The sequence below is a fragment of the Cupressus sempervirens genome, chromosome 6 (assembly GCF_028749045.1).
Source record: "Cupressus sempervirens isolate cs-2001-9-10 chromosome 6, ASM2874904v1, whole genome shotgun sequence".
NCBI lineage: Eukaryota > Viridiplantae > Streptophyta > Pinopsida > Cupressales > Cupressaceae > Cupressus > Cupressus sempervirens.
The window spans coordinates 406,092,934-406,105,623 of NC_143123.1; positions in this window are offsets into that span (position 1 = coordinate 406,092,934).

A 12,690-nucleotide genomic window follows, 5' to 3' on the forward strand; every position below is an offset into this window, starting at 1 on the left:
GTTTAATTCGTTCATAAGTAGGCAACAAAATCGTACACCTTTACAATATAAATATATCACATTTTCAACATAATTTTATTTCATACTTCAACCAAATCAATCAATTCATCATTTTCCATTTCTTTGAAAATACAAACATACATAATTCACATGTTCACATAATATGGACTTAATTTACCATTTTAAAGTCACTTTGTATAAAACATATTTAATGAAACATAATATATATTGGGTTTAATTGACCATAATGAAATTATTTAAGGTATCTAATTATCATCTTGAGATAAAATGTAATAGGATAAAGTGCTTATCTATAAAATCAGTTGCCTTAGCTAATCAATATATATGCATGATAAAATAGGAAATCCCTCATATTAATCATCCTATATACCAATTGCATATGCAACACCAACTACTCTTCCCTAAGGAGAGGTATGTGCATAAACTTCTATTACATTTGTTAGTTTCTAAATGACAATTTATATTCATATCCACTTGTAAACATTGGTCATTTAAGTCATTAATCAAAATGCAACTTTTAAAGTGTTAAATCATCATGAATAAAGAGATCATAACAAGGCAAGATGCATTACTACCTAAAATTTTACTCAATTTAACTAACCTAAATGCATCATCATTATTCATTGACAAGTAACTTTTAATATATTGTGGGATCAAAAGTCCCACTGTATGCAATAATTTAATGTCATCCTAAGCAATATCAAATCCCCATGAGAATAAATCATCATGGTGTAACCAATATTGATCCTATCACATGAATGTATTGTATGCTATGACATATTCTTACTAGAATTTGTGTTTTTATCTTCATCACATTGTATGTTGACATTTAAGGTTTATTACATGCACTATTCATAAGTTTAATATCTCCAATATGTAGTACATTCTATGAATGATTATTGTTTTGTAACGAGTGCCCCATACACATTTCCACAAGACATAATTAACTCAGTTTGAATGGTTACCAAGGTCTTATGAAGACAAGTCAAATATATTAAATAATAGTGCATGGAATGAAATTCAGATTTTGATAAATCACAAGGGAAATTTCCGTAATTATGCTATTATCAAGAAGTCAAAGGACCAATCTTTGAATAAAAATACCTAACGACATCATATTTTATAATGCTAATATTCCAGTTACAATATAATCAAAAAAAAAAAGAGTCTTAATAATCAAATGGAAATGTATTATGGTTGGATTAATTCTTCCTAAAAAGCATGTTCTTAGCAATCCCTATATTAGGCAGGACCTTATAGTCTACTAGTTTCTTGAAGGGGTGACTATGAAATAAGAAGTTCCAATGTGATGCAATTTCACAACACTTAACTATTAGAGTGGTCTATTAATTTCCTAAAGGGGTGGTTATTAAAATACAAGGTAATTAGAAGATTGCCTATTTCTTGAATGGGCGGTTAGGAAATTGACAATTTCTTGAACTGGTGACCTTATGAAATCATTGGTCCATTGGAAGAACAATATTGTCTTGATTATAAGAGCACACCTGCGAAATGAATGATTGAAAGTTTCTCCATCTAATTCTTTTCCTTCAAGCCTTCATAAGTAAAATAAATTTTCTTCTAGCATTTATCTAAGGGAAGAAGAAAGTTACTCTAATTGAAGAGGAGACCTTTGAGGACTAGACGATCTTTAAATTCTAAAGCATAAAGGAAAGGGTACAATATAAGGACAAAGTTCCCTATAGAAGATGCTAGAGAACATGAGATAGATAGGAAAGTAATAATTTCTAGCAAGGAAATCTTTGAAGTGGTTTGTTTACCACTTCCTACTAGTTTGCTTCATGTTTCCAAGATAATTTTATCCCTATGATGTGATGTTTCTCTTTTTCTTTCTTGTTAATCATACTTCCACTTTGATTGTATAGTTTAACCCAAAACTATTCCATTGTTACTTGAATGAAAGTTCAAGTAGCATATCATAGAATTTTCACCACTAATTTATTTGATTGTGCACTTTATCCCAAAAGTATTCCATTGCCACTTGAATGAAAAATTTAACTAACATAGCATAAGTGAATTGTTTGTTACCATTAATTTAAACATGATCTTGGAGTTAATATGGAAGAAATTTCCTCTTAGAATTGGAGCCCCTTGTGAGCCTAAAACATTGAAAAAAACTTCTTAACTTAAACATATTGTGAAACAAATTCTTTGGTTAGATAAGATAAGATAAGATAAATTTATTAATGTCCAACAAGAGACCAACGAGGGTCTAAGGGATTGAAAACAATACAAAGGGAAAATACCAACAGGGGGAGCACCAAACTGTGTCCTTAGAAAGAATGTGAAAACAAAACAACAAAAGAACCAAGAAAAAGGAATAACAATAGCTAAGAACTCCTCACAGGTGAGAAGTAGTTTAGAATGGAAAGGTGGACATTAGGGCAATCAGGTACTTTGGAAGGTTGCCTCTGAGGTCTACTAGAGGGATGTTGCCGAGTGTAATCTCTGCGGGGTCTCACAGACCTAATGTGAATCGAGATAGTGCAAAGAGGCCACTTTGATCCTCGGGCAGGAACTGTAGGACTAAAGAAAGAGGTGACGAGTTGTGTAGGAGTCAATGTTAAGCAGAGCTTGAGCTGTATAATGTGCTTGCGAAGCCACATGGTAGAGTGCAAGACAATGCTGGTCAATATATCTAAAGAATGAGGGAAGAGACCAACACTCTTTGAACAAATAGTAGAATCTCCCTCAGATCTCATAGTAAATGGGACAATGAAAAATAAAGTGAGACTCGGTCTCAACCTCCCCGAGGTGACAAAGCCGATAGATCTTGTCCTCCCTATTGATCTAGTGATCAGTCTGAATATGTAGCTAGTGAGATCCCACCCTAAAAGATACCAAGGAGATGCAAAGAGTTTGAGCCCAATGACAAGTGAGGTACCAGGGACGTAAGATGATCCCGTCTTGGATATCAAGAAAATGCTCAGCATAGTAGGCCATGCGTGTACAGAACCTACCTAGGGGATTCCTCCAGGTCGTGATAACATATTGTTTGTAGATGTCAAGTCTAACATACTCATTCAACTCCCACTGAGGTGGAAAAAGATGGGCTAGAGCGTTTAGAGAAAATTGGAAGGGGGGAAGACAATCCAAACTAATACCAATTGAGCCCAAGAGAGCAAAAACCTAAGTGTACCAACAACGAGACCTGTGACCAGATTTTGAACCTACAACCTCCATAGAGGAATAGTAAGCCAAGTAGGAATATTTGTGAGGATCATCAAAGGAATCAGTGAAGCTCTAGAGTTGGTGCAAAAGCCAAACTAAATCAAAGATGGTCCCCAATCTGAAAGTGTGAGCACCAAACTCAACCAGAATGATGTTGTGTGGTGTGGACCAGTGACATTTGATAATGCACTAAAGGAAAAGTGTTTGGACTCTCTCAATAGAGGACCATTCAGACTCCAAGAGGGAGGCCCCCCAAACAGTAGAGCCATAGAGGACAGTCGGCTTGACTAGGGAGTCAAGAAGAGACATCTTAGTCATGGTGTCAAAAGCACAGTCGCTCAAGAATAATGAGGGAGCTGAACCCCTTGTTGACTCTGGGTTGCATTGCTGGTCTTAAGCTGAATCGAGGTCCATAAAGCCATTGGGAGAAGATGCTAGGAGAATCACATCATCAACAAATAGGAGAATATAGATCAATACCTAATGTAAATAACAACCATCGCTAGGGAGTGAGCAATCATAGAGAAATGCCTCAAGCTTGTCAATGCAGATGCCAAAGAGAGTGGGGGAGAGAGGACAACCCTTTTTCACCATGATAGTGCTTTGGATAGGATCAAAGAAGCCTTGTGGAGACCTGAATCTGCCCACAACGTGCTCGTATAACCTCATAATACCTGTAAGAAGAATCTTTGAGATCCTGATGTCCTTAAGATGCTAGAAGAGAGCTATTTGAGTAATAGAGTCGAAGGTTTTGCGAAAGTCAACAAAACAACAATAAACTTTCATCGAGCGGTGGCGAGCCTCCTCAATGATGGCCCGTAAAGTCAAAATGTGATTAGCGATCTAAAAATTTGTACGAAACCTAGCCTAACCTCTAGCTCGACAATGTCACTAATCAAGCTCACTAGATAGGATATAGTTTAACACAGTTGCATATAGTAAAAGATGTATAAAATCAACAATTTTTTTTGAAAAAGAGATTTTTATTTTATTTTAGTGAACTTGGTCATACTCTAAGTCATGGTTTATGAGATAAGATAAGATAAATTTATTAATGTCCAACAAGAGACCAACGAGGGTCTAAGGGGCTAGAAACTGTACACAGGGGTAGACGCCAGCAGAGGAAGCACCAAATGGTGTCCACAGAAAGAACATGAAAGAAAACCAACAAAATAACCAACAAAAGGGAGTAACAACAACTAAGAACTCCTCACAGGTGAGAAGTAGTCCAGAATGAAAAGGTGGACATTAGGGAAATCAAGTACTTTGGAAGGTCTCCTTTGAGATATACTAGAGGGACGTTGCCAAGTATAATCTCTGTGGGGTCTCACAGATCTAATGTAAACCGAGATAGTGCAAAGAGGTCACTTCAATCCTTGGGTAGGAAATGTAGGACTAAAGAAAGAGGTGATAAGCTACATAGGGGTTGAGGTTGAGCAAAGCTGGAGTTGTATAGTGTGCTCACGAAGCTGCATGATCTCCTGAAGATAGAGTGCAAGACAATGCTGGTCAATATATCTGAAGAATGAGGAAAGAGATCGACACTCTCTAAATAAATAGTAGAATCTCTCTTAGACCTCATAGTAAATGGGACAACAAAAAATAAAGTGAGATTTAGTCTCGACCTCCCCGATGTGACAAAGCTGACAGATCCTGTCCTCCCTACTAATCTAGTGATTAGTCTGAATATGTAGCCAGTGAGAACCCACCCTAAAAGATCCCAAGGAGATGCAAAGAGCACGAGTCTAATGAAAGGTGAGGTACCATGGACGTAAGATGATCCTGTCTTGGATCTCAAGAAAGTGCTCAACATAAAAAGCCATGCACGGACAGAGACCACCTGGGGGATTCCTCCAGGTCACGATATCATACTGTCTGTAGATGTCAAGTCTAACATGTTCATTCAACTCTTGTTGAGGTGGAAGAAGATGAGCTAGAGCATCCAGAGAAAACTGGCAGGGGGAAGACGATCCAAACTAATACCAACCGAGCCCAAGAAAGTAGAGACGTGGATGTACCAACAATGCAATTTGTGACCAGAGTCAGAACTTGCCACCTCCATAGAGGAGCAATAAGCCAAGTAGGAATATCTGTGATGATCATTTGAGGAATCATCCAAGCTCCAAATCCGGTGAAGTAGCCAAATTAAATCAAAGATGGTCCCCAATTTGAAAGGGTGAGCAACAAACTCAACCAGAACGATGCTGTGTGGTGTGAACTGGTGACATCTGATAATGCACCAAAGGAAAAGAGTTTGGAATCTCTCAATAGAGGCCTAGTCAGACTCTAAGAGAGAGGGGTCCCAAATAGTAGAACCATAGAAGATAGTTGGCTTGACCAAGAAGTCAAGAAGAGACATCTTAGTCGCGGTGTCCAAGAAGTGGTGTTGAAAGCACTGTCGCTTAAGAAGAGAAAGGGAGCTGAGCCCCTTGTTGACTCTGGGTTGCCTGGTTGGTCTCAGGTTGAATCAAAGTCCAAAAAACTTAACCCACAATTAAGTATATGAAGATGTAATCTCGATCTTAGTACCCTGGAAGTAAAAATGGAGATGGGATGTCCTTAAACAATTGAAGACCATAACTTGAGTCTTGCCCAAATTTACAACTAGTTCACGTGAGTCACAGAAAGAGGCCAAGAGCATCAAGGAGCTGCTAAAGAACCTCATGAGAAGATGCTAGGAGAATCACATCAACAAATAGGAGAATAGAGATCAATACTTGATGTAAATAAAAACCATCACTAGGGAGCGAACAATCATGGAGAAAAGCCTCAAGCTCATCAATGTAGATGCCAAAGAGAGTGGGAGAGAGAGGACAACCCTGTCTCACCTTGATAGTGCTCTAGATAGGATAAGAGAAGCCCCGTGGAGTCTTGAATTTTCCCACAACACGCTCGTATAACCTCATAATAGTTGTAAGAAGAATCTCTGAGATCCTAATGTCTCTAAGATGCTGAAAGAGAGCCACCCAAGGAACAGAGTTGAAAGCTTTGCAGAAGTCAACAATAAACTTTCATCGAGCGATAGAAAGCCTCCTCAATGATGGCTTGTAAAGTCAAAATGTGATCAGTGGTTTAAAATTTTGAATGAAACCTAGCTTGACCTCTAGCCCGACAATGTCACTGATCAAGTTCACTACATAGGATACCGTTCAACATAGTCGCATAGAGTTTGGTGAAGGTATGCCCAACCATGATGGTCTTGTAGTTTTTGGGGTCAGAGGTTGGCCCAGATTTATGGATCAGACAGATAATATGTCATGAGTAAGAGTCGGGGAAACCGACACAAACCGCTCAATTAAAGAGCACTGTAAGAAAGGGACCAAGGACAAAGATACCCAACTTGAAGAATTTAGTTTGAAATCCTTCATCATCTGGAGTTCTGCTACTGTTCATAACTCTAGTTGCCTCACTAATGTGGGAGAAGGAGAAGAGGTGACAATGGGTGAGGGGGAGGATGTTATGAAGAGGGGGTTGGCTAGAAATATCATAGAGTGTGGAGGTGTGGGAGGCAAGGGAGTGAAAGTCCAGAGTAGAGGGAGGGGGGGCGTGGCAAGGAAACATGGTGTGCCAAAAGAGCTTTAGGGACTGGAAGAACATGGCACAAAGAGACTTACACTGCATTAAAGTAAACTTCCATTTCTTATGGTGAAGAAAGTGGCGATAGTCGAGCCTCAACTAAGAGGAAGAGGAGGAAGAAGTAGTGGGTGGAGCAAAGAAAAGCATGCGATGAAAGTATTTGCAGTCCTCATCGAACCACTGATTCGTGGGGCAAGACTTGCGAGTGGGATGAGGGGTGAGTGAGGAGGTGTAGTGGGGAATGGAGAGAAGGGAAGACTCCCACAAGGAAGATGCAAGTAAGTGGAACATGGAGATGATGCCCCCAAAGTTGGGGAAGGGGTCCTGGGGGAGAAGTCGTCTGAGGTGATGGATGAAGAGCTCCATGTCACCATCAAAGAAGTGAAAAGAAGTGAAAACATGGGGGGAGGGAAGGGGGGGGAAAGAATAAGTAGATAAGCAAGGAGAAGGTGTTAGGGGTCCTTGAAGAGTAATACTAAGGAGGGCATGGTCAGCTAAAGGAAGGCAAGAGATGGTAAAGATGCAAATGAGAGGGATAAAGGAGGCAGGAGATAGAACATAGTCAACAACACTAGCACCACCACCATGTGGCCAACAAGCGAAGAGTTTAGATCCAGGAAAACAAGAGAGTCCATTCAAGATCACTCAATTAGAAGACTCACAAAGTTGTAACAAATTATGACCATACCTAGTGAAGGGCCCCTGACAATCCTTGGAGAGCCGAAGTAGACCCACAAAACTAGGATCATAAGTAGTCGTACATATGGGATCAAACCTGCGATCATGTAGAGGAGGCTGTAGGTCTCTGGTCTGTGTGTTAAAGTCTCCCAAAACAATGATGTCCCCCATGACAGAGAATCTAGTAATGTGCTCAATAAGGTCCTCATAGGGGTCCCCACCCTTAGTGCTGTGAATTGCATAGAATGAAGATGCTGGCGGGAAGTAACAAACAACGATATAGGTATCCTTATAGAGCAAGGTTCCTCAATCAATGTGAATCCACATGAATCTGACATAGTTGTCAGAGTGAATCAAGGAAATTTGACTGAAAATGTGGTCTCGAATAAGACAGGTGACCCCACTAGAACCTCTAACCCCTCTAAAACACCTAACTTCATCTTTAAAAGAGGAAAGCCACTGATAGCCAGAAATACTGGGAAGAGGATGCATGGGGCTCTCATGTGTCTTTGTAATGAAAAGAAGGTTGATAGAACCAATATAATTATTAAGCTAGGAATAGACCAGAGGATACCATACCATTCTAGCAGTTGAGACAAAAAAAAGCCTGTGCTCAACTGCTGTTGACCTAGTCATTTGGCCTTAGAGGCCGCCCTCAAAACCTAACCTATAGGAAAGGTGTCACAGATTACTACTTTAAGATTTCTAATGACTGCATATTTACCCTCTTGTCTTGCTGCCACAACAAGGGCACAAGATTGCTTGAGTATGATCGGGTGAGGTCCTCATCTAGGTAGATCTTAGGGGAAAGAGAGAATAAATTTTCCTTTTTCATAAGAGCCTGCAACCTGTTAGAGAGGGAGAGGAACCAGATGAAGAGAGTACCTTTAGGACCTAACCAACACTTGCCAAGAGTGATGTCTGAAATATCCAGCTGATCCTTGAGGAAAGAGTATCCAGTATCAAGGGATCATCAATGGAGGAGAGACCACAAACTTGTAAGTTTAGTTCATGGGTCTGCCTAACCTGCTCATCGTCCATCTTCCCTTGAACTAACTTCTAAATGCCCAAAAGAGGAACCTCATTTGCATAACTGCATAAAGAAGCCCAAGACTTCACCTTTAATTCAGTCTCTGTTAATAGTGAAGAATGTATATTGAAAATCTTCAATTATTTCTCCTTTATAGTGTCTAACTCCCTCAGTTGCATGTTAGCAGATTCCAGATTAGCTTTGAGGCCTATATTTTCAGCAATTAGAGATTGCACAGTATTTCGTAAAGTGTAGTTCTCAAATTCTAGCAAAGCCAATCATACTGCAATTTTAACACAAAGTGAAGTTGACTAAGCAACAACACTTTGTAGGACAACATTAGCAGACTCTACTGTAGCTAAGTGATCAACAAGATGCTGGAGTGTAATTGAATCAGATAAGGGTGCCATAGCTTATAAAAGAAGGTGCCCCTAGAAGCTCAAAGGCTTACCACAAACTGAACATTTTGTCAAATAGTTCACAGTTATGTGATGCACAATCCGTCAAACAGTTGGAACCTGTTTGAAGATGTTGGCACTGAACATATTGAACCTGGACATCCAATATATTGTATCTGAAATGACCACTATTGTTGTCTTGGGCCTAAATTGGTGCTTTGGCAAAGATTTGTAACACAATCATGCTAATAGGCAATTCTTGCTCCGTATTCCAGTGAATAACCTAGCACAAAACCCTGAAATCAAATGATTTTGGCCTGAACACCTGTGATTATTCATGCTTGAACACCAGATTCATCGACTAACACTGTGCTTTCTATAATTGCGGAGATGCTTGATGGGTTTCAGAGCGGGATTAAGGTTGGAGAAACATATTGCAGCTTCGTCTCACAGCCCTTGGTATTCCAGCTTAGAAAGAGGGTTTCATGCTTTGCTCTGCCCTTGTTCCACATGATTCGCTCTTGTTCCGCACCGATTCAATGAGAGAACAGAGAAGAAACTAGAAGTAAAAGAAAAGGGAATTGGTATATTTTAGTTTCAAAATATTGAGCATTGGTCCGAAATTGAGCTCTGCTAGGGTTTTCTTGCTACATGCAAACTTTCAATTTTTTTTGCATACGACCCTTTTCTTGCACTCCCCTTTTGTCAGCACTTGTCATACCGCATTTACTGCTAGAGATTTAGGTTAGGATATAATGGCTCTGGCTAGCGGTGAACCAGATGTTTTTGGTGTTCACATTGTTGCTTCGGACTGCCATGGCACCGCCACCGAACAAACGTCGACACAAGTTTGTCCCAAAGGTTTTCCATAAGGTAATCCTAATATTATCCTTCCTTTGCAAGAATTTGATGCTGCATGTGACTAGTTAGAGCAACATACCTTGATAGGGTATTTTGTTGGTAGGACTCCTCCTGAAGCTATGCTCAGAGAATGGGTCAAAAAATGTTGGACTCCTCATGGAGTCCGCCTTGATGCTGTGCAAAACTTTACCAAAGGTTTATTTTTATTTCACTTTGCTAACCCGTCGCAAGCAGTCGCGATCTTTAACAATGGCCCTTGGTCTGTGCGTTCCTCTCTACTTGTTTTTTAGAAATGGTCCTAAGAATTCACTATCTTGGATGATAAAAAGCTTAGGGTTCCTTTATGGGTCGAATTCCCAAGTCTACCCTTGCCCTACTAGCCTTTCATTGAGTCTATTGCCCAAGCCCTTGGCAAAGTTGTTGCCAAGGAGCTTGAGAAAATTTTTAATGCTCGCCCTCAGTGGCGTGTTTGTGTTGAAGTTGATCTTTCCAAAGATCTCAAGGATTATGTGGAAATCCATATTGGAACTCAAACCTTCTCACAGAAGGTGCTTTACTTGAACCTACCTAACACCTGTTATAGGTGCCAGTCTATGGAACACAAGATCAAGGATTGCCCTTTGGCTACGCCTAGGGTCAAACCCCAACCTAAAGCGACGCCTGTCAAACAGGCCGAAGGAAAAAAAGAAGAATGGGTTACTGTTGGGCGCAAGGGCAAGCCTGCCTTGAATCCCTCGACCCCTAAGCCATCCTATGCGGTAGTTACCGTGATTCCTCCTACTTCCACAAAAGTGTTAACACCTGCTAGCGTGGAGACGCCAGCGGCTTCCATTGCACTTGTTCTGGGGGTTTCGTAGGTTTCAAATCCTGCTAGTTCGCAGGGGATCAAGGTGGCCACCAGGGCCTCACCCTTGGCTGGGGCTTGTACTCCTCTTGTAGTTTCTTCCATAGTACCACCAACAACAAGGCATTCTCGTAGTCCTCCTAGACGTGTGGAGATATCAGGGGTAAAACAACATGCTATAAGTCCAGATGATTTCTCGTCTAACTTCCACCCAATTTCTACCTTTTTGCAGAATAGCTACTCCTCTCTGGAGGATGAGGATGATATGGGAGAGTTCTCATGAACTTCCTCTCATGGAATGTTCGAGGTATTACAGACCTCCCCAGAAAGTTCTATGTCCGGGATACCCATCATAGACTTGGGAATTTAGATTTTCTTTGCCTGTAAGAAGTTAAGATTTCTGGTTTCATGCTTTCTGCTGCATGCCGCATCATTTGGTAGGATAGCTTTATGTTTTCTTCTCAGCATGAAGCTGGCCGAGGTGGTGTAGTTACTCTCTTGTCACCTTGCCTTCATTCTACTATTATCTCACACGGTTCTGACCCCACACACCGTATTATTTGGCTTTTTCTTTCCATTAACAATTGTTCTTTTGGAGTCATTAATGTTTATGCCTCCAATGATGCTGTGGAAAGGGCACAAATGCGGGTTTGGCTTGCTGAAAACTTACCGCCAGCTACTTGGGTCCTATGTGGGGACTTCAATATGGTTGAAGTGGCCTTTGAAAAAGATGGCATTCTACCTTTCCGTTGGACAACTGGGGAAAGAGAAGCCTATTTTTACATGCAAAATAAATTGGGCCTTTTTGATCCCAATACAAACCGCTGCCATGGTCATGGGGCCTGGCACACTTGGTCCAATTTTTGAGCTGGTCCTGACCGCATTTTGAAACGTCTTGATCGTGCTATGATCTCGGCACAATATTTTTTCTCCTTATCTGAAGATCGTGATTTACCTGTCATTCCCCTGAGAGATGTGATGTTGTTAGACCACTATCCCATTTATTTTGGCATTTCTTGGAAAATAGCTGTCCCCAAGGTGGCCAAGTCTCAATTCTTCCTCAACACGTCTGTGCTGTTGCATGCTTCCACCATCTCCCACATACAACGTGTCTAGAATTTGGAGCCACGTCCACATTCCCATCGAGGTTGGATTCAATGGTGGAATGATGCCATTACCAGAACTGCTCATTTTTTGCTCATCTATGGGCGTAAGCTAGCAATCTTCAGAATACGGTCTTATGAAGCCAACATCCTTGCCCTCAAAAAAGCCTTTGAAGCTCTCACCTTCAACCCCTTTGATGTGGATTTACAAATTCAACTTGCTAAGCTTCGCCATGATAAGAAAATTGCTGATAACTATGCTGCCTGAGGAGCCCAAATCAAAGCCCGTCTCCACTGGTTGGAGGTTGACAACAAAGCCTTGAAGGAGTTCTTCCAGGCTCTCCGAGCCTGTCATACCAATGTTGGGATTAAAAAGATAAAACAGGGAACTGATGTTCTTTCCAGTTTGCCTAACATCTTGCAAGCATTTTTTCTTCACTATGAGAACGTCTTTGCTTCGCAGGGCAATTCGGTTGCTCAGGAGGAGGCTCTCAGAAAGTGTATTGCTATTACTCCAAATCGCCTCGCGGTTGAGCAACGTGCTTTTTGTGAGCAACTTCTTTCCCTTCGAGACCTTAAAGAGGCAGTTGACTCCATGGCAGATGACAAATCCCCTAGGTGTGATGGATTTCCCTGTGAATTTTACAAACATCTTTGGGAGCAAATTGGTCCTGATCTGCACAAAGTCTATCTTGAAGCATATCATTCTAAAAGCTTAGGAGCGATCATAAATAAAGGAAATATTAAATTCATACCTAAAGTTGGTGATCTTGAGGACATATGCAATTGGATTCCCATCACCCTCCTGAATGTGTCTTATAAGATCATTGCCAAGGTGCTCTCTCTCAAAATCTGCCATATGCTACCTTTAATTGTGCAGCCTGAACAAACTGGCTTCATCAAATCCAGATATATTCTTGACAACATCATTACTATCTGGGAAGGTATGGAATGGGCCCGTAAGTCCAAGCAGCAAGCTATCTTTTT